A 19445-nucleotide genomic window follows, 5' to 3' on the forward strand; every position below is an offset into this window, starting at 1 on the left:
CCTGCTACTCCAGTAAAAGACCCCGGGAGTCCACTTCTTGAACATTTGTCAGAATGTCTTCTGATCCCTCCTCCATCATTTTCCATTGAGAATATAGAAAAGTTCTCAGAGGATGAAGGTACTTCAAGAAGGGAGGTGCTATTGCATGCGTAGCTTCAAGCCTCGAATACCTCAGAGTAAATCGCTTTCCTTTTTTGCCTTCACCCCTACCTAAGTGGGGCTTCTCCAGCAGCTCAGTGGTAAAGAATCTACCTGCAATGCAGGAGACCTGGGTTTAATCTCTGGGTCGGGAAGAACCCACGAAGAAGGAAATGGCAACCCACTCCAGTATTCTTGCCTGGGAAATCCCATGGACAGAGGACCCTGGCCAGCTATAGTTCATGGGGTCGCACAGAGTCAGACACAACTAAAGTGACTAAGCAAGCAAACAAAATTTTCTGAATTTTGAATATGATTTTTTTTAATTCTATGAAATTCTATGAATTGTTCTTTTAAGAACAATATATGAAATACAAATTCATATGCCAATGTGAATTTTGTGTTCTCTCAATTGTTTTGAAAATAAAGTAGTGATTCTTATTGTTTAATTCTAAATAGAAAAGTGTTTTAGGACTTCCCTCGTGGTCCAGTGGTTGAGAATCTGCCTGCCAGTGTAGTGTACATGGGCTCAATCCCTGGTCCAGGAAGATCTCACATACTGTGGGGCAACTGAGCCTGTATACAACAACTGCTGAGCCTGACTCTACAATCCCTGCATGACAGCTAGAGAAAGCCCATGTAGAGCAATAAAGACCCAGTGCAACCAAAAACAATAAATAAGAAAAGAATAGCATTTTAACAGTCTAATAAACAATGGCCAGTGAGAGCAGTTGAATTATAGATGGAAGCAAATGAGGCAGTTCCCTTTAAAGTATAGCTTTGATCATGCAATAAAGAATTGTTTGAAAGATTTTCCTCTCTTCTTTATAATGGAAATAAAGTGCCTTATAAATGAAGTTTTTATTAAGAACTGAAAGAAAGCAATGAGAACAAAAGGAACTTGGAATGAAGTGGAATTGGTGAGGAAGACATATTAGGAGAAAGTACATAAAAATAAATGAAAATGCCAAATAAAATATGACTTGGAATGTCAGTAAGGTAGTATTCAGCATATAGCTTAAAATTGGAAACAAAATATTCTGATGTTTCTATTTAATTCAGGGATGAAATGAAAAACCAGCAGGCCTATTAGCATGAAGTGAAGAATTCACAATTTGATTCACCAAAAAGAATTCCTGGATTTCAACATAAAAGAAAACTATTAAATTCATTTTAGAATCATCTGTGATAATTTTTGCTCGTGAAATGGTTTTCATAATACAGACTGAATTTAATGGTGGCTAAGATCCAAGGCCTCTGCAAAAAATGAATGGCATGTATATTTAATGAGAAAAAATGGGATAATGATTAGTGAAAACGGGCTGATGTCTTTATGACACAAATTACTGAAACCAGAAAAAAATTTACTGAAGAAAAATGTGGAACTTATAAACATCTTTACTGCTGTGACATACAGTTATATACTGATGTTTAAATTAGGATGCAGATTTTAGATGAATTCATCCATTTTTAGTTTTTTAGTTCTAGTTTTAGAATGAAACTAAATGAATGAAAATAACTTGGTTAAATACTTTCCTTTTCTTTTGGCCTCACTCACATTTGCCCTTGTGATCACAACCGAATGGTATGTTGCTCCCAGTTGCACCACTGAGAAGACTTGTCTGTCCGATTCTCTCTTATACCCCCAGCACCTAGAACAGTGCACACAATTGCTGCTTAAGAAGCATTTGATAAAAGAATAAATCCTTTTGAATGAGTGAATGAATGCCATTTAGACACAGAAGTAAATATCTCAAAAACTTGGAAACAAACTGACTCTCTGAAAATGACATTAATAAGATAGACAGTGGTAAAGAATGTGCCTGCCAGTGCAGGAGATGTGGGTTTGATCCCTGGGTCAGGAAGATGAAGAAAATAGCAACCCACTCCAGTATTCTTGTCTGGGAAGTCCCACAGGAGCCTGGCGGGTTATGGTCCATGGGGTCAAAAAAGAGTTGGACATGACTTAGCAACTGAAAAAAATATATATATATATAATCAAGATATGGGTTATGTACTAGGGAATTATGACATAACATGATGGCAGCCAAGAAAACAAAAGACTAATTTTTTATATGTTGCTGTAAAAAATTAAGTAACAGAATGGGATCTGGTAAATAGGGGGTGTCAATGATTAAGAATTTTTTTTTCCTCTGGCTACCTTAATAGTAAGAAAATAAGCTCCATGAGAGCAGAAACTTTTTTTTTGGTTTGGATAGATGGATGGATGAAGGGATATATGGGTGGGTGGGTTCATGGATGGGTGGATGAAGGAATGGAGGGATGGACAGATGATTCATTTATCCATGTAGTAAAGAATTGTATGGGTTTCCCTAGTGGCTCAGACGGTAAAGAATCTTCCTGCAATGCGGGAGACCTAAGTTCAGTCCCTCAGTTGGGAAGATCCCCTGGAGAAGGGAATGGCTACCCACTCCAGTATTCTTGCCTGGAGAATTCCATGGACAGAGGAGCCTGGTGGGCCACAGTCCATGATATCGCAAAGAGTCAGACACACCTGAGAGACAAACACTTTCACTTTTCAAAGACTTGTCCACACTAATCCAAATGGTAAGAGACTCACTATGAATCTGTTCCCCACACCTGCATCTCCACCAGCTGCAGAGGCCTCAGAGGAGAGGTGCACATCCTGGAAGGCTGAGCATGGCTGTGTCTCGCTGCCAGGGAAAGGTGGGCATGAGAACATGAGGTGAACTGTGACTCCCACCTTCCAGCTCTGCAAGCACAGACATGCTCATGGGCATCACCCAGCTCTTCTGCCTGGTCACCTGCTAACCCCCAGGTATTTCTCTTGTCTACCTGGCTGCACTCCAGGTAACAGGAACTGCTACTGCTACTGCTGCTAAGTCACTTCAGTCGTGTCCGACTCTGTGCGACCCCATAGACGGCAGCCTACCAGGCTCCCCCGTCCCTGGGATTCTCCAGGCAAGAACACTGGAGTGGGTTGCCATTTCCTTCTCCAATGCAGGAAAGTGAAAAGTGAAAGCGAAGTCGCTCAGTCGTGTCCAACCCTCAGCGACCCCATGGACTGCAGCCTTCCAGGCTACTCCGTCCATGGGATTTTCCAGGCAAGAGTACTGGAGTGGGGTGCCATTGCCTTCTCCGAGGTAACAGGAAAAGAACCCAATCTACTTTCTCCTGGAGAATGATCAGGCAGATGCGCACACAACTTCAGGTCGTCGCCACACCAGGTAGGCTGGAAGCTCTGTGGCCACATCCCTGGTGAATCTCTTCCTCTGCAAAGGGAAGTAGACACAGAAGGACAGCATCGGTCCTTTACTGGTGTGGTGGGGTCATCTGTAGGCTATTTTGCAGGGGAAGGTAATCCGGCACCAGTAAAATTAAAATGTTGATGTTTGTAAATGAGTTGTTGCAGTTTGCCAATTATATCTCTCCTTGATTGTCTTTCATTTCAACAGGATTCTGAATGAAGATCAAGGCAGAGAGCTGTGGTTGGCACACCTGTGTAAATGAGTAAGGCTTTGATGGCCCATGGACTCTATCAGACAAGCATGTGACAGCAGGGATAGGGAAGGGGAGAAAGGCACAGACCACACTTTAATGCTGGGGGTAGGGGAAAGTGCAGCAGCCTGGTGGGAGCCCAGGAGCAAGTTGGGACTGTCAGCATTTGAAGCTCAGAGGTATAATGTAAAGACCCATGTGAAGGACCTTGCAGATCCCTTTGCACAAAAATCACCCACAAAGGATGAGAACAAGCTTCCCAAGGATTCTGAAACTCGGTAGGGCTTCACACATTCAGTAAGAATCACCATCAACAGATCTGTCCCCTGTAAACCTCTTTCAAGTTTGGGGATCATAACATTGTGAGTTAACTCAGAAACTAGCTGACACTGGGCTCACTGATACAGAGAAGGTTCCCAAACTAGCATGGATATATGTCACCAGATCACAGGGGAACCCTAGGTTAGGGGTCCGACCCACCACAAGCCCTGCCCATACGAGTGGCCTGCTTGTACCACCTCAGCATTTCTATCACTGGCATGACTCATGGCAACAGAATTAGCCTAACACCAGTCATGTGACCTCATGGCTTAAACGTGTGTGTTTATACCAGGATGACTGCCTACCAACTAGAAAATGCAAGAGGAGGGGACACACCTGTCCATACAGCCATCCATGTGGGACGCAGGTACAATTCTGGTCACCAAGAATCACAGAATCTCTCAGGGCAAATAAACACAGAAAACCCCCAAATACCTTTTCCCCAACACTAAAAAATTAGACTATTCCAATATTTCTGATTTAACATGACTGATTTGAGATTCACATCTCAGGAGAGGAAAAAGTGACAGATCTCTTGCCAACAGCTACAATGGAAATAAAATAACAAAACTTTACAAAAATATCCAAATCAGAAATACACTGTAAATATAATCAAAGGTATATAGTGCCCTGCCTATCAATTTGCTTAAGTGATCTTTTCATTTTCAGTGAAAATTATAGACATAGCATTCTCAACAAATGTGTAATTTGGATGGAAAAAAGCCCAGAGCTAGTGTAAAATTCATCTCCATCAGTTGGTGTTTAGCTATTTCTAAAATGAAATAGAACAGAAACAATTTCAAAGCTCCCAGAAAGTTACTGGATTCAAAGAAGTAGCAAATAAAAAGGAAACATGTGCAAACCCCCCAGCATCCAGCCACCTCAGAGGATGTTCTGATTCCAGTAGATTGTGTCCATTTTGCTGCTGCTGCTGCTAAACAGCTTCAGTCGTGTCTGACTCTGTGCGACCCCAGAGACGGCAGCCCACCAGGCTCTGCCGCCCCTAGGATTCTCCAGGCAAGAACACTGCAGTGGGTTGCCATTTCCTTCTCCAATGCATGAAAGTGAAAAGTGAAAGTGAAGTCACTGAGTTGTGTCCAACACTTTAGGAACCCAAATGTCCTTCTATCTACATATTAAAATATTTGCGTTGCCTGGAGTGAAGACTATCAGTTCAAGTCTATGACCTAAAGGGCAAAGACCACAAAGATAATAATGGCTACGAAGGTCAAGGCTTTTCATAAATTTTGCATTTTCTTTTTCTGGTTCTGTTATTAAACCCCAATTTTTGATACTTCCAAGAGCAACTTCAGTGTCCAAAAGGAAAACAGGCCAAACCCCAACTTCATGCAAGGGGATCCCTCAACATAAACATCCTTTCCCTGTGCCTCTCTGGCCCAGGGATGGGATGGATATTGTCTGGTCAACTCTAGGTGACCAAACCTTAATATACTAAAATGTCAGCATCCCAGTTTCCAGTGGAAATCTTCAAAAGAGCCACAACTAATAACAAGCCCCTCTTAAACTCCCTATGTTGTCCTCATCAAATACAGAGGATGCCCTTCACTACCCAGTTCTTGTTTAACTTTATTTTTTTTTAATTTCTTTATTTTAGTTGGAGGCTAACTACTTTACAATATTGTAGTGGTTTTTGCCATACATTGATACGAATGTATCATATCCAAGGAGCGGTGGCTGTGCAGCCATAGGAGGGCCTAGAGGAGCTACTCCACATTCAAGGTTAGGAGGGGCGGCAGTGAGGAGATACCCCTCATCCAAGGTAAGGAGCAGCGGCTGCACTGTGCTGGAGCAGCCGTGAAGAGATACCCCACGTCCAAAGTAAGAGAAACCCAAGAAAGACGGTAGATGTTGCAAGAGGGCATCAGAGGACAGACACACTGAAACCCCACTCACAGAAAACTAAACAATGTAATCACACTAGGACCACAGCCTTGTCTAACTCAGTGGAACTAAGCCATGCCCTGTGGGGCCACCCAAGACAGGTGGGTCATGGTGCAGAGGTCTGACAGAATGTGGTCCACTGGAGAAGGGAATGGCAAACCACTTCAGTATTCTTGCCTTGAGAACCCCATGAACAATATGGAAAGGCAAAATGATAGGATACTGAGAGACAAACTCCCCAGGTCAGTAAGTGCCCAATATGCTACTGGAGATCAGTGGAGAAATAACGCCAGAAAGAATGAAGGGATGGAGCCAAAGCCAAAACAATACCCAGCTGTAGATGTGACTGGTGACAGAAGCAAGGTCCGATGCTGTAAAGAGAAATATTGCATAGGAACCTGGAATGTCAGGTCCATGAATCAAGGCAAATTGGAAGTGGTCAAACAGGAGATGGCCAGAGTGAACGTTGACATTCTAGGAATCAGCAAACTAAGATGGACTGGAATGGGTGAATTTAACTCAGGTGACCTACTACTGCGGGCAGGAATCCCTCAGAAGAAATGGAGTAGCCATCATGGTCAACAAAAGAGTCCAAAATGCAGTACTTGGATGCAATCTCAAAAATGACAGAATGATCTCTGTTCATTTCCAAGGCAAACCATTCAATATCACACTAATCCAAGTCTATGCCCCAACCACCAACACTGAAGAAGCTGAAGTTGAACAGTTCTATGAGGACCTACAAGACCTTTTAGAACTAACACCCAAAAAAGATGTCCTTTTCATTATAGGGGACTGGAATGCAAAAGTAGGAAGTCAAGAAACACCTGGAGTAACAGGCAAATTTGGCCTTGGAATGCAGAATGAAGCAGGGCAAAGACTAATAGAGTTTTGCCAAGAGAACACACTGGTCAGAGCAAACACCCTCTTACAACAACACAAGAGAAGACTCTACACATGGACATCACCAGATGGTCAACACCAAAATCAGACTGATTATATTCTTTTCAGCCAAAGATGGAGAAGCTCTATACAGTCAACAAAAACAAGACCAGGAGCTGACTGTGGCTCAGATCATGAACTCCTTATTACCAAATTCAGGCTTAAATTGAAGAAAGTAGGGAAAACTACTAGATCATTCAGGTATGACCTAAATCAAATCCCTTATGATTATACAGTGGAAGTGACAAATAGATTTAAGGGACTAGATCTGATAGATAGAGTACCTGATGAACTGTGGAATGAGGTTCACGACATTGTACAGGAGACAGGGATCAAGACCATCCCATGGAAAAGAAATGCAAAAAAGCAAAATGGCGGTCTGGGGAGGCCTTACAAATAGCTGTGAAAAGAAGAGAAGGGAAAAACAAAGGAGAAAAAGAAAGATATAAGCATCTGAATGCAGAGTTCCAAAGACTAGCAAGGAGAGATAAGAAAGCCTTCCTCAGCAATCAATGCAAAGAAATAGAGGAAAACAACAGAATGGGAAAGACTAGAGATCTCTTCACTATGAACAAAGCTGGTGGAGGTGATGGAATTCCAGTTGAGCTATTTCAAACCCTGAAAGATGATGCTGTCAAAGTGCTGCACTCAATATGCCAGCAAGTTTGGAAAACTCAGCAGTGGCCACAGGACTGGAAAGGGTCAGTTTTCATTCCAATCCCAAAGAAAGGCAATGCCAAAGAATGTTCAAACTACCACACAATTGCACTCATCTCACACACTAGCAAAGTAATGCTCAAAATTCTCCAAGTCAGGCTTCAACAGTATCTGAACCATGAACTTCCAGATGTCCAAGCTCAATTTAGAAAAGGCACAGGACCCAGAGGTCAAATTGAAAACATCTGCTGGATCATCTAAAAGGCCAGAGAGTTCCAGAAAAACATCTACCTCTCCTTTATTGACTATGCTAGAGACTTTGATTGTGTGGATAACCACAAAATGGAAAATTTTTCAAGATATGGGAATACCAGACCACCTGACCTGTCTCTTGAGAAATCTGTATGCAGGTCAGGAAGCAACAGTTAGGACTGGACATGGAACAACAGACTGTTTCCAAATCCGGAAAGGAGTGCGTCAAGGCTGTACATTGTCACCCTGCTTATTTAACTTACATGCAGAGTACATCATGCGAAATGTTCAGCTGGATGAAACACAAGCTGGAATCAAGATTCCCAGGAGAAATATCAATAACCTCAGATATGCAGATGACACCACCTTTATGGCAGAAAGTGAAGAGGAACTAAAAAGCCTCTTGATGAAAGTGAAAGAGGAGAGTGAAAAAGTTGGCTTAAAGCTCAACATTTAGAAAACTAAGATCATGGCATCTGGTTCCATCAGTTCATGGGAAATAGTTGGGGAAACAGTGGAAACAGTGTCAGACTTTATTTGGGGGGGCTCCAAAATCACTGCAGATGGTGACTGCAGCCATGAAATTAAAAGACACTTACTCCTTGGAAGGAAAGTTATGACCAACCTAGATAGCATATTGAAAAGCAGAGACATTACTTTGCCAACAAAGGTCCATCTAGTCAAGGCTATGGTTTTTCCAGTGGTCATGTATGGATGTGAGAGTTGGACTGTGAAGAAAGCTGAGCGCTGAAGAATTGATGCTTTTGAACTGTGGTGTTAGAGAAGACTCTTGAGAGTCCCTTGGACTGCAAGGAGATCCAACCAGTCCATTCTTAAAGGAGATCAGCCCTGGGTGTTCTTTGGAAGGAATGATGCTAAAGCTGAAACTCCAGTACTTAGGCCACCTCATGAGACGAGTTGACTCATTGGAAAAGACTCTGATGCTGGGAGAGATTGGGGGCAGGAGGAAAAGGGGATGACAGAGGATGAGATGGCTGGATGGCATCACCGACTCGATGGACGTGGGTTTGAATGAACTCCGGGAGTTGGTGATAGACAGGGAGGACTGGCGTGCTGCAATTCATGGGGTCGCAAAGAGTCAGACATGACTGAGCGACTGAACTGAACTGAACTGATATGAATCAGCCACGAGTGTACATGTGTTCCCCATCCTGAACACCCATCCCATCCCTCTGGGTCATCCCAGTGCACAAGCCCTGAGCACCCTGTATCATGCATCAAACCTGGACTGGCGATCTGTTTCATATATGATAATATACATGTTTCAATGCTATTCTCTCAGATCTTCCCACCCTTGCCTTCTCTCACAGAGTCCAGAAGACTGTTCTATACATATTGTGTCTCTTTTGCTGTCTCACATAGAGGGTTATCATTACCATCTTTCTAAATTCCATATATATGTTAGTATACTGTATTGGTGTTTTTCTTTCTGGCTTACTTCACTCTGTATAATAGGCTCCAGTTTCATCCACCTCATTAGAACTGATTCAAATGTATTCTTCTTAATGGCTGAGTAATATTCCATTGTATATATGTACCTTTTATCTTTAATAATAATGTTTTCTAAGAATGTTTCTTGTGACTTTCTGTTTGGTTATAGGAGCACAGAGCTGTTTGGTTGCTTTTGTCGTGGGACCAAATCCAGATTCAAGGATTGCTTGTTTTATCTCAGTAATTTCTGAATGTAGAATATCCTCTCACTTTTTCTTTTTTCAGGACATTCACTTTTTGATGAGCTTTCTAGAATGTCCTAAATTCTTGTTTTGTCAGACTGTTTTCTTGCAGTGTCACTTAAGTTGTTGCTCTAATCCTCAACTTTCTGAAAGTTAGATCTAGAACAGTGCTGACCAATAGAAGTACAATATGTATCACACATGATTCTAAATTTGCCTGTTTCCCCACCAAAACATTTTTTAAAACAGGTGAAGTTAATGTTAATAACATACTGAAGTCCCATAACTAAACTTTTTTCATAACTAAACATCATTTTAACACTTAGTATTTTTAGATTAATAATGTATATTTTACATTATTTCTTCATACTAAATCTTCAAAACATGAAACATTTATTTATTTATTTATTTTAATTGGAGGCTAATTACTTTACAATATTGTAGTGGTTTTTGCCATATATGGAATGAATCAGCCATGGGTATACATTATACGGTTTTTTAATACTTAGAGCACATCTCAAGCACATTTGACTGGCTGGTGGCTACCATATTAAATAGTACAGGTCTGGAGAATTGATTAGATCCTGGCAGCAATATTTCTCAGGAGATAATGCGTCAGCAGGTCACTACTTAGTGGTGGTATGTTAACATAGCCAGATCTCTCTTTCACCAAACACTTTTTTACCAGATCTCTCTACCAAAGATTCCTTCCTCCCTCCTGTACTCAGCAAGTAGTCCGTGGGAGGATACTTCACATCATTCTTGGGACAATAGGAAAAACTTTAATATAGACTGACATTAAATGATTTTATTGAACTATTTTAACTTTTCTTAGGTGTGATAAGGGGATTGTGGCTATGTAGAAGAATCACCTTATTATTAGGAGCAGGATAAAGTTTTTAGGAGTGAAACATCATGATTTTGGCAATTTCCTTTTACACTATATTAGCAAAAGTTTTATATATGTAGATACAGATAAATTTGACACATTTACAGAGAGATAAAGCAAGTATGTCTAAATATTAACATTTTTCAATCCAGGTGCAGAGCATATGAGTGCTTATTGTACTATACTTTGATCTTTCTATAATTCTGGAATATTTTACAAGAAAAATTTGAGGGCAAGTTTTTTGAAATAATGATAATAGCACTTGTTCTCTTCCGGGGACTATGCTAAAATGTGCTAAAAGTCCATTGCCACATTTACTCCCTGAAACAACTAGACAAGGTAGGTGCTATTATTATCCCACTTTTCCTGACAGGAGAACCAAGGAGCAGAGAAGTTAGGTGATTTGTATAAACTCACTCAGTTTAACAAATGACAAGGAAGATTCAAATTAAGTATGTCTAACTTGGACTCTGTGTTCTAAACCAGAAAAATGCATTGTCTCCTCAGCATTCACAACAAAGAATCAACATTCAGAAAAGGCATTTTCCTAGGTATTTATTCTGAGGATCCAACAGCAGCAATGGGATATGAACTTAGAAAACCCAAACCTTGATTCAGGATCCTGATGTTGCCAGCACCCAAGGGCTGACCTGCTCACAGCACCAGAGGCGCCTCGTCCCCTGACATCAGTGGGGCTTTGCACTTCCTTGGTCTACTGTCTCCAAGAACTATGATGATCTTCTCCATCCTAGAACCGACACAAGTTAATTCAAACACTGCTGGTTCTAAAGCTAAATTGGATTTCAGCTCATTTCTCTCTCATTGGTAATAGAATAGTGACGATATTGCGAACAGTTACTGCTTACTGAACACTTGCTGAGTGCCAGTCACTCTTGTGAACACTCTCACGTACTACCTAACTTAATCCTCCAACCACTCTGTGAGCTGTGTTCTGGGAGGAAAATGAGGCACCGAAGCCACAGGCAGTTAGCAAAGCCTTGGGGCATAGTTCCAGAACATGCTTTTCACCACGCAGGGCAGGGTGGGAGGTGCCGTCCCCAGGGAGCTTGTCACACGGCAACAGGGTAAAGGCAGGGCTGGCTGTGAGTACCCTGGCAGTGGCCGCAGATCATATTACTCTCTGAGGAGGAGACAGGGGATTGGCAGGGGAGAATACCCACACCTGTTCAATTCCTTCCATGGCTGATAGCGGGTGTAGTCCTTTAATATCCATTGTCCTGCTTAAGATGCAGGACCCCTCTAGGGTAAATAATTATTATTTCCATGTCACAGAGGAGAAAATGAAACTTGGGAAATTAAGTCACTTCCCCAGAATCTCACCACTAAGAAATGGTTCTTGCTATACAAAGTTAACAAGTGTTTGCTAAATGAACACACAAATAGATAGTTTCATAATTTAAAAATAAAAACACAGAAGCTGTCAGATTCCATAAGCTAGATGTATTGACAACCCTACCATGGGCACACTGGGAGGGCATGGTGGATGACGGGAAAGAACCCAGAGCCAAATTCTCACATCTAAACAGTCACAGGAAACCCAAGGCAACACCAGCTGACTCTGAGAAGCAGGTTCTAGAACCAGCCTTGGAGCAGTTGGTGCGCCCCCATGGGCACTCAGCACAGAGTCCACTCAGGAGGAGGCGTCTGAGCTGCAGTAGAAGGCAAACGCGCTCTGGGTGACCCCACTGGTCACTCTGGAAAAGCAGGTGAGGAGGATCCCCTCAGAGCTGAGAGAAAAAGGCTTTTAGCTGTGGGCAAGCACAGGTCCCTGGACACAGGCTCAACAAACACAACTCAGGTCAGGAAATTTGGGGCAGTGCACCAACTGTACACCTGTACATGGTAGCCCTGAAGGTAGGCAGATAGCTGGAGAATCTCTTTCAGAGCCTCTGGACCCTGGACACTACCTGTCTCCTGGTCCAGCTCTGTGTGGACTGCACCTCCTGCTGACACAAGCTGGCCTCACTGAGCATCCTACCCCTGAGCTTCTCTGGACAGAGGCCTCCTCCCCATCTCCCACTTGAAGCCTAACAAAGCAGGTGCAGCCCAAGGGACAGGAGCAGAACACAACTTCCTTTCTAATCTCTCTCTCTGCTTCAAGGTCCTGCCCTAGCTCCTGCTCCCTGGATCATAGTCCAGAAATAAAGTAAGATCACACATGTCCTCTGTCTCACACTCTGCTTTCTAGTGAGCCCAGGCTAAGAGAGAAGCCCCCTTCCCCAGAAAACTGCGCATGCGAGCAAACTGAGGCATGGCGTGTCCGTGGGTTCATGGCTCCCCTGCAGGCCAGGTTAAGACCTTCCATCTTAAGGGGGGAGGTGGTAGTTTCAGTTTCTAAGTAGACACATACTTTGCTTCTCTTATTCATGAAGACACTCCAGGACTTCTGACACCGGGAAAGCTCAAGAGTTAATCATGGGGAGGGGAGCTCAACAAAGCACAGAGAAGCCTCAAAACAGCACAAGAAGCAGAAAGCATATGGAAGTGAGGCTCCCAAAGAGCTGGAGGGAGGTTTGAAATGAATCTGAGATGGGAAAGTGTGTTCCTGTCCGACTGCTCAGCCCTTGACCAATCTCAGCTCACATGGTCTTTTCCCAAAAATGCCCTTTGTACCAGCAAGAAGCATCAACATTGTTCAATAAGATGAAAATTTCATTACAAAACTTTTCACAGTCCAGAAGCCCACCAATGGGAAGGGCTACTCGCCCAGACCATAGCTCCTCCAGCCATCCCACATGACCAGACACCTAAACCACTGCACCCCTCCCCCAACACCCTGTATCCACGCCTGACCACCCGGACGTGGGTGGGCTTTGTTATTAGACGGCTGACATTTTCAGGTATTGAGGTTTGGTCACCTAGAGTTGACCAGAGACACTGAAAGACCTGAAGGTTCTCCCACATCCTCTCTAAGGAGGGAAGAGGCAGCCCCATGGCGAGGTGCCCGTCTCTATGAGGATGTGTTTGGAAGGAGCTGGAGGAAATCCTCGGCAATCACTGGACACACAGCTAATAGCCATGCAGGCTAATCATTTTGAGAGCTTGTCAACTGACAACCAGCAGCGACATCCAAAAGCTACCCAGAGAACCTCCAAGGGGCAAGTAAGCACTCAGATCTGCCCAGTGCACCTACTTTGTGCAAAGTCGCTACAGACAGACAGGCTGGCTGCTTTTAACCCACTTCAGCTCCTCTGGATACTTGCTCAGCTTTTCACATCCCCATTGCAAAGTGAGCTACCAGCCCCTGCATTGCCAGCCCTGTGAGGCGATAAGCCAGCAGCAGGATGTGTGGCCAGGAGCCTCACTGGAATTCAGATTCAGCACAGCTGTCTTCTGCCTGGTCTCAAATTTAAATAACAGCAAAAACTAGGCACCTGGCAGACAGGTTCAGAAAACCTCAGCTTCTGCAGCTGAAAGCACCCTCCTGACATGCGCCAGATTAAGGATGATGGATCTGGAAATTGCAACAATTAAGAAGCTAAAAAATACAATGCCAGCATCACATTCCCAGATGTGACTAAAACGTAAGCTGTGGGTGGGCTTTAAGTGGAAGAAGGCTGCAGTAAAGCTTCCCTGTGGTAAATAGCAACCTCAGAGGTTCAAGCCACACAGCATCAGCCCACTCGCTCATTCTTGCAAATATTTATTCTACAAAGACACTTTCATTGACATTTGTGGAAGCAGGAAGGGGGAGAGCAAGATTTTAAACTGCTCTCCTAAAAGCCCAGAATATCCAAGAGGCTTTCATTAGCAAACATGAACCAAGCACCTACTATGTGCTGGCACTGTCCCTGGTGCTGAAACAGCAGCAAAGAGCACAGTCCCTGTTCAAGTGGAGTTCAGCTTCTACTGGGAGAGGGACACCAGGCAAAATTAGCCCGTAAAATACATATAAATTGGGAGTAAAAATTACCGAGGGAAAAGGGATAAGGCAGCGAAGGGAACAGGACATTCAAAGTGGGGAGTCTGGAACTCTAGTTGGGTTCCTAGAGAAGGCTTCCCAGAGAAAGACTTTCAAGTAAAGCTCTGAAAGAAAAGGAGACCCTGGTGGTCCATTAAGGGTAGCAGGGGGAGGAGGCAGAGCCAGGAAAACTATGGGGCAGACAAAGGTCAGAGGAGGAAGGTGGGGAGGAAAGAACTGGAAAGGAAGGGCAGAGCCTGGGAAGGGGGAGGGAGGCTGAGCCAGAAGAAGCTGGGAACTGGGAAGGGAAGAGAGGGCAAAGCAAGCTGTGCCAGGCACCCAGGCATTTCATTGTGGTAGCCCTATTTTCATCTGTTAAAATTACAGATGATTTTGCATTGGAAAATCATTCACTGTTAAACGAAGGGAGGAACAGTTTGAAAACACCTTTCAGCCATGTGGTATGAAAGCCTTTGGAATAAGATGGTGCTGGGTTCAATTCCCAGGTCTGTCATTTGTGGCCTGAGCATCCTGGAGCTCTGACTTACATCTGACCCTCCCTTTCTGCCCACCCAGTTGAGGGGGCTTGGAGAAACAGCACCTGGCATACAGTTTGCAACTTACCAGGACTCAGGGGACTGTTTCCCTGATCCTTCTCTACCATGGTCAGGCTGGGCTTGAGAGATGCGCAGATTGGGACCTGCCTTCAAGGAACCACAGCTAGGAAGCGAGGTGAGGGAGTGCACACGGACATGGTAAAAGGCAGCATCAGGCTGCTACTGAGCTAGAGATCTAACCTACAGAAGCTTGTTTTCAGCTACAGGGACCAGGAGAGGCAATGAATTAGGGAGGGCACTGGGGTGGAGGAAACGAGCTGCAGGTTTAATAAGTAGAGTATGTTGGAGGACAGCAGACACCTTGCTGAAGGTCCATCCTTGACAGCTAGAAAGGCTGTCAATGGACTGTAGTCAGATCACAGAGAACCTCCGGTGCCAGGATAAGACAGTGATTTTTAGAAGAAAAAGAGTTCTTAAAGGTTTTTAAGGTGAGGTTTTTAAGGTCTGAACCATTTAGACACAATGTGTGGGATGGATGACCAGAGGGAGTATGAGACAGGGGGAAGACAGGGACTGGCTTGTAGTGTGGACGCTGGTGGTGGGTGCTCGGGGCCCAGTAGGGTTAGGTAACAGTCCAGGCAGCCAACCCAACAGCCGCCCTGCCCTCTACGGTCATCAACTCCAGAGAAAAGTCAACTCAAGTAGTAGAAACTGGAAATTTTGAGAGGGACTTTGCTCAGAGCAAATTGGTGATAGAGGAGAAATGGAAAGGAAGCAGCTGAGACTGGGAGTGGCCCCTGGGGACATGGGATCTGAGGAAGAGTGAGCACCTGGGGCCTTGGAGCTGAAAGAGGCAGAAAAGCCAAAGGTGCCTGGAGATGAGGAAGAGGGGCCAACCCGGGAGGCCCGGGATCTTCTCAAGAGCAGCTTCAGCAGGAAGGATGTCAAGGTAAATAGGAACCACAAGTGTAGACTACTCCTTATATCTGGTTAGCGGTCAGAAGAGGCTGGGGTGATTTGGGTGATTATTGGACTTCCCTGGTAGCTCAGAGAGTAAAGCGTCTGCCTACAATGCGGGAGACCCAGGTTCAATCCCTGGGTTGAGATGATCCCCTGGAGAAGGAAATGGCAACCCATTCCAGTACTCTTGCCTGTAAAATCCCATGGACGGAGGAGCCTGGTGGGCTACAGTCCATGGGGTCGCAAAGAGTCGGACACGACTGAGCGACGTCACTTTCTTTCACAGGATCAGTAATCAAGTTTATTAAATTAAGGATATTCTGGGTCCATCGGTAAACAGAAAGGAAAATGGTGAGCAGAGAGACAAAGGATGTGGTGAGAAGATTGGGAAAAGGCTGTTTGACCCATTTCTGTGTATGTGTGCTCATTCAGTCATGTCCGACTTGCTGCAACCCTTTGGACTGTAGCCTGCCAGGCTCCTCTGTCCATGGGATTTTTCAGGCAGGCATACTGGAGCCACTTGTCATTTCCTCCCCAGGGGACATTTCCGACTCAAGGATCAAATCCATGTTTCCTGCACTGCAGGTCGATTCTTTACCACTGGGTCATTGGAGAAGCCCGTGTGACTAATTTAACCTGTGATAAAAGCTCAGAATACAGAAGACAGAGAAGATGCCTGCCAGAGATCCAGGACACTACATGCTGTGGGCACCTCAGTCCTGAAAGGGGCCTCGGGGCCAGTTCAGTGTGGCCACGTCCTACACACTGACTGCCATGGCTGCCCTCATGCTTGCTGTGGGGTTCATCACCACTGTGGCATCCACCAGGCATGCTCTGCTGGAAACTTCATGGTTGTTTTCCTGAATATGTTTCTCATCCCAAAGCCCGTGGAGCCTGGCCCAGCCGCCTGCAGCACACCCATCGCCCGTCCCAGTGAGTCGCACCCTTGGCACTTCTTTGTAACAAGAACCCTGTCCTACTCATCTCAGCTGCATTTAGGATGAACATTTTTCAAACCTTTCTCTCATCCATGACATTTATGTCCTACAATCAGCCACAGCCTCATACAAAATCACTACCACAGTCCAGTCACCATTAATTCAGACCACTGCAAAGCTGTGCTGCCTTAGACGCACATCTCCCTCTGAGGAAGACGACATTTTCCTCCCAACAGGTGGGCCCAGATGAGGATTGAGAATAGGATTTTGTGGAGAACCACTGTGGTTGTTACTTCCTCCGGCCACAGTTTGCTGCCCCCTGGAGTGGGAGTGGGCACAGGACAACCAGAGAACAAAGGAGAGGATGTTTGTGACAGCATGGGGGGCACACGGGTGGAAGGACGACAGGCAGGCTGAGACAGGGCCGTGTGGAGCGGAGGTGACACTAGGACAAGCCCTTGGCATGTGGAGGCTTCTGAGGCAGGGCAAACTGTTGGCGCCTGGTGGCCAATGGGAACAGATGTGGCGACTGCAGGATGTGGGGCCAGGGGCTGGGGAGGATCCTCAGCTACAAAGAACGGTGGCCGGAAACAGGGGGGATGGGACCCAGAGCCACATCGCCGGCAAAAGGCGGGTGCTTGGAGGGAGTGGGAGTGGACGGGGGGCAGAATCCACAAGTCAACCAGGGTGCTCCAGCCCAGGGCCGAGGATGGCACAAGTGACACCCATCAGAGAGAGAACTTTCCACACAGGGTGAGAAGGAGAGACAGAGAGAGGCTTGAAACCCTCAGAAAGGAAAGTGAAATGAGAAAGAGAAACAAGAATGTTAGGAACACACAGGAGGGAACAAAGAGTCAAAAGTGATCTAGCCCTGGCCTCTGCAATAGACGCAAAACTCAAAGCATAAAGCTGATTAGACAGAAGAGGCAGGGTTGCAGCTCAATTATTTTGAAGATAATGTGAGAAACCAGGCAAATGAAACTTTTAACCCAAATCCCTCCCAGGAAAGCATGAGCCTTTCTTGACCTGATGCTGGGGAGCTGTGGAGGAAGACAGGTCATGAAGGCCCAGCTGCTTTGGTCCATGGGATATGGTACAGCCAGGGCTTTGCTCCCCAGGACAGCCAGAGCAGCCCCACAAAATCACATCCCAGGCAGAGGCCCCATGTTAATCCTCTCTACCCAACTCCTAACACCTCTGTCTCACCCTTCAGGTGCCTGTCTTTGGCGAAACCAGTGAGACAAGTGACGTCTGTGCAGCCTCCTGAAGGCCCCTATTGGCTCCTAGTCATTCAGGCAGGTCTCAACTCAGACGTCACCTGCCCAGGGCAGCCTTGCCTCACCCAGTGCCTGCACTCATGCCCCCTGCAATGACCCTGCTTACCTGGTGGTGGGCTCAGTCAGCCTTCCCAGAAGGCAGCCAGCTCCACAAAGAGCAGCACCACCTGGCACAGACGGACTGATGCCCACTTGTTGGGGCCACCTCTCCCTACAAGGTCTAGTCTGTTGTTGCTTAGTCACTGAGTCATGTCCGACTCTTTTGCAACCCCATGGACTGTAGCCCACCAGGTTCCTCGGATTTCCCAGGCAAGAATACTGGAGTGAGTTGCTATTCCTACTTCAGGAGAGCTTACTGACCCAGAGATCAAACCTGAGTCTCCTGCACTGGCAGGCAGATTCTTTACCACTGAGCCATCAGAAGTCTAGTCTAATACAGTAAAAATGAGCACAGCTGAGCTCCCATGATTATCACTAAGAATGTGGTTTCCTTTTCCCTGTTATAACCAAAACAGAGTGGAAAATTTTTCCTCCTCCAAGGGAGATTTAGAGTTCAAGCAGAGATGACTGAGGAAATGATGGGGTGGGTGGGGGTGGGGTCATTCTCTGCAGGGACACCTGGATCCACAGCCCCCTCATCCCCTCTCCCAGACTGCAGGCACCTCTGAGCCTGGAGCGTGGCCCTGCAGTGCCACCACCAGGACGCCCATGGAACTGCCCCAGGCCTGAGCCCTCTGCTGCTGCTGCTGCTGCTGCTGCTGCTAATTCGTTTCAGTCGTGTCCGACTTTGTGCGACCCCATAGATGGCAGCCCACCAGGCTCTCCCGTCCCTGGGATTCTCCAGGCAAGAACACTGGAATGGGTTGCCATTTCCTTCTCCAATGCATGAAAGTGAAGTCACTCAGTCGTGTCTGACTCTTCGCCACCCCATGGACTGCAGCCTACCAGGCTCCTCCGTACATGGGATTTGGCAGTCCCAAAGCAGGGGGATTCCTGAACTTCTGGCAGAGAAAAAAGAGGTGCAAATCTGCGAGGGTCTTGGAGATCAGTGACTCTCCTGCTGGGGTATTTGACCAGGAGACTAAGCCAAAAATATGGTTTTAATTCCAGCTCTATTTATAATCTGTGTCCTTGAAAGTTCCCCCACCAGCTCTAGCACACCATTTCCAGGTGTGAAGAGAAGTAACATCATCAACCCCTCAGAGGATGATGCAAAGAACCAGACACATGGACAGAATTCTGCCAACACAGTAAGTAAAAAATGTGAAAGCCCTGGACCCACCTCCAGTAAAGCACTACACAGGCTCAGTCACCCAACACAAGAAATACAATCAAATCTGAGGCCTGAAAATGGATTATTTCCGTTAGGCAGCCAAAAAATATATTTTATACTATCTGCTACAATTACAGGTGCTTGAAAAATTAGCACTAAAAGAAAAAGCCTTTTGCTTAGTGACGATCCTTCAAATAATTCAAGTTTATATTTTGGCTGACTAAAAAAGGGGTATCAAGAGAA

The sequence above is a fragment of the Oryx dammah genome, unplaced genomic scaffold (assembly GCF_014754425.2).
Source record: "Oryx dammah isolate SB20612 unplaced genomic scaffold, SCBI_Odam_1.1 HiC_scaffold_6, whole genome shotgun sequence".
Lineage (NCBI taxonomy): Eukaryota > Metazoa > Chordata > Mammalia > Artiodactyla > Bovidae > Oryx > Oryx dammah.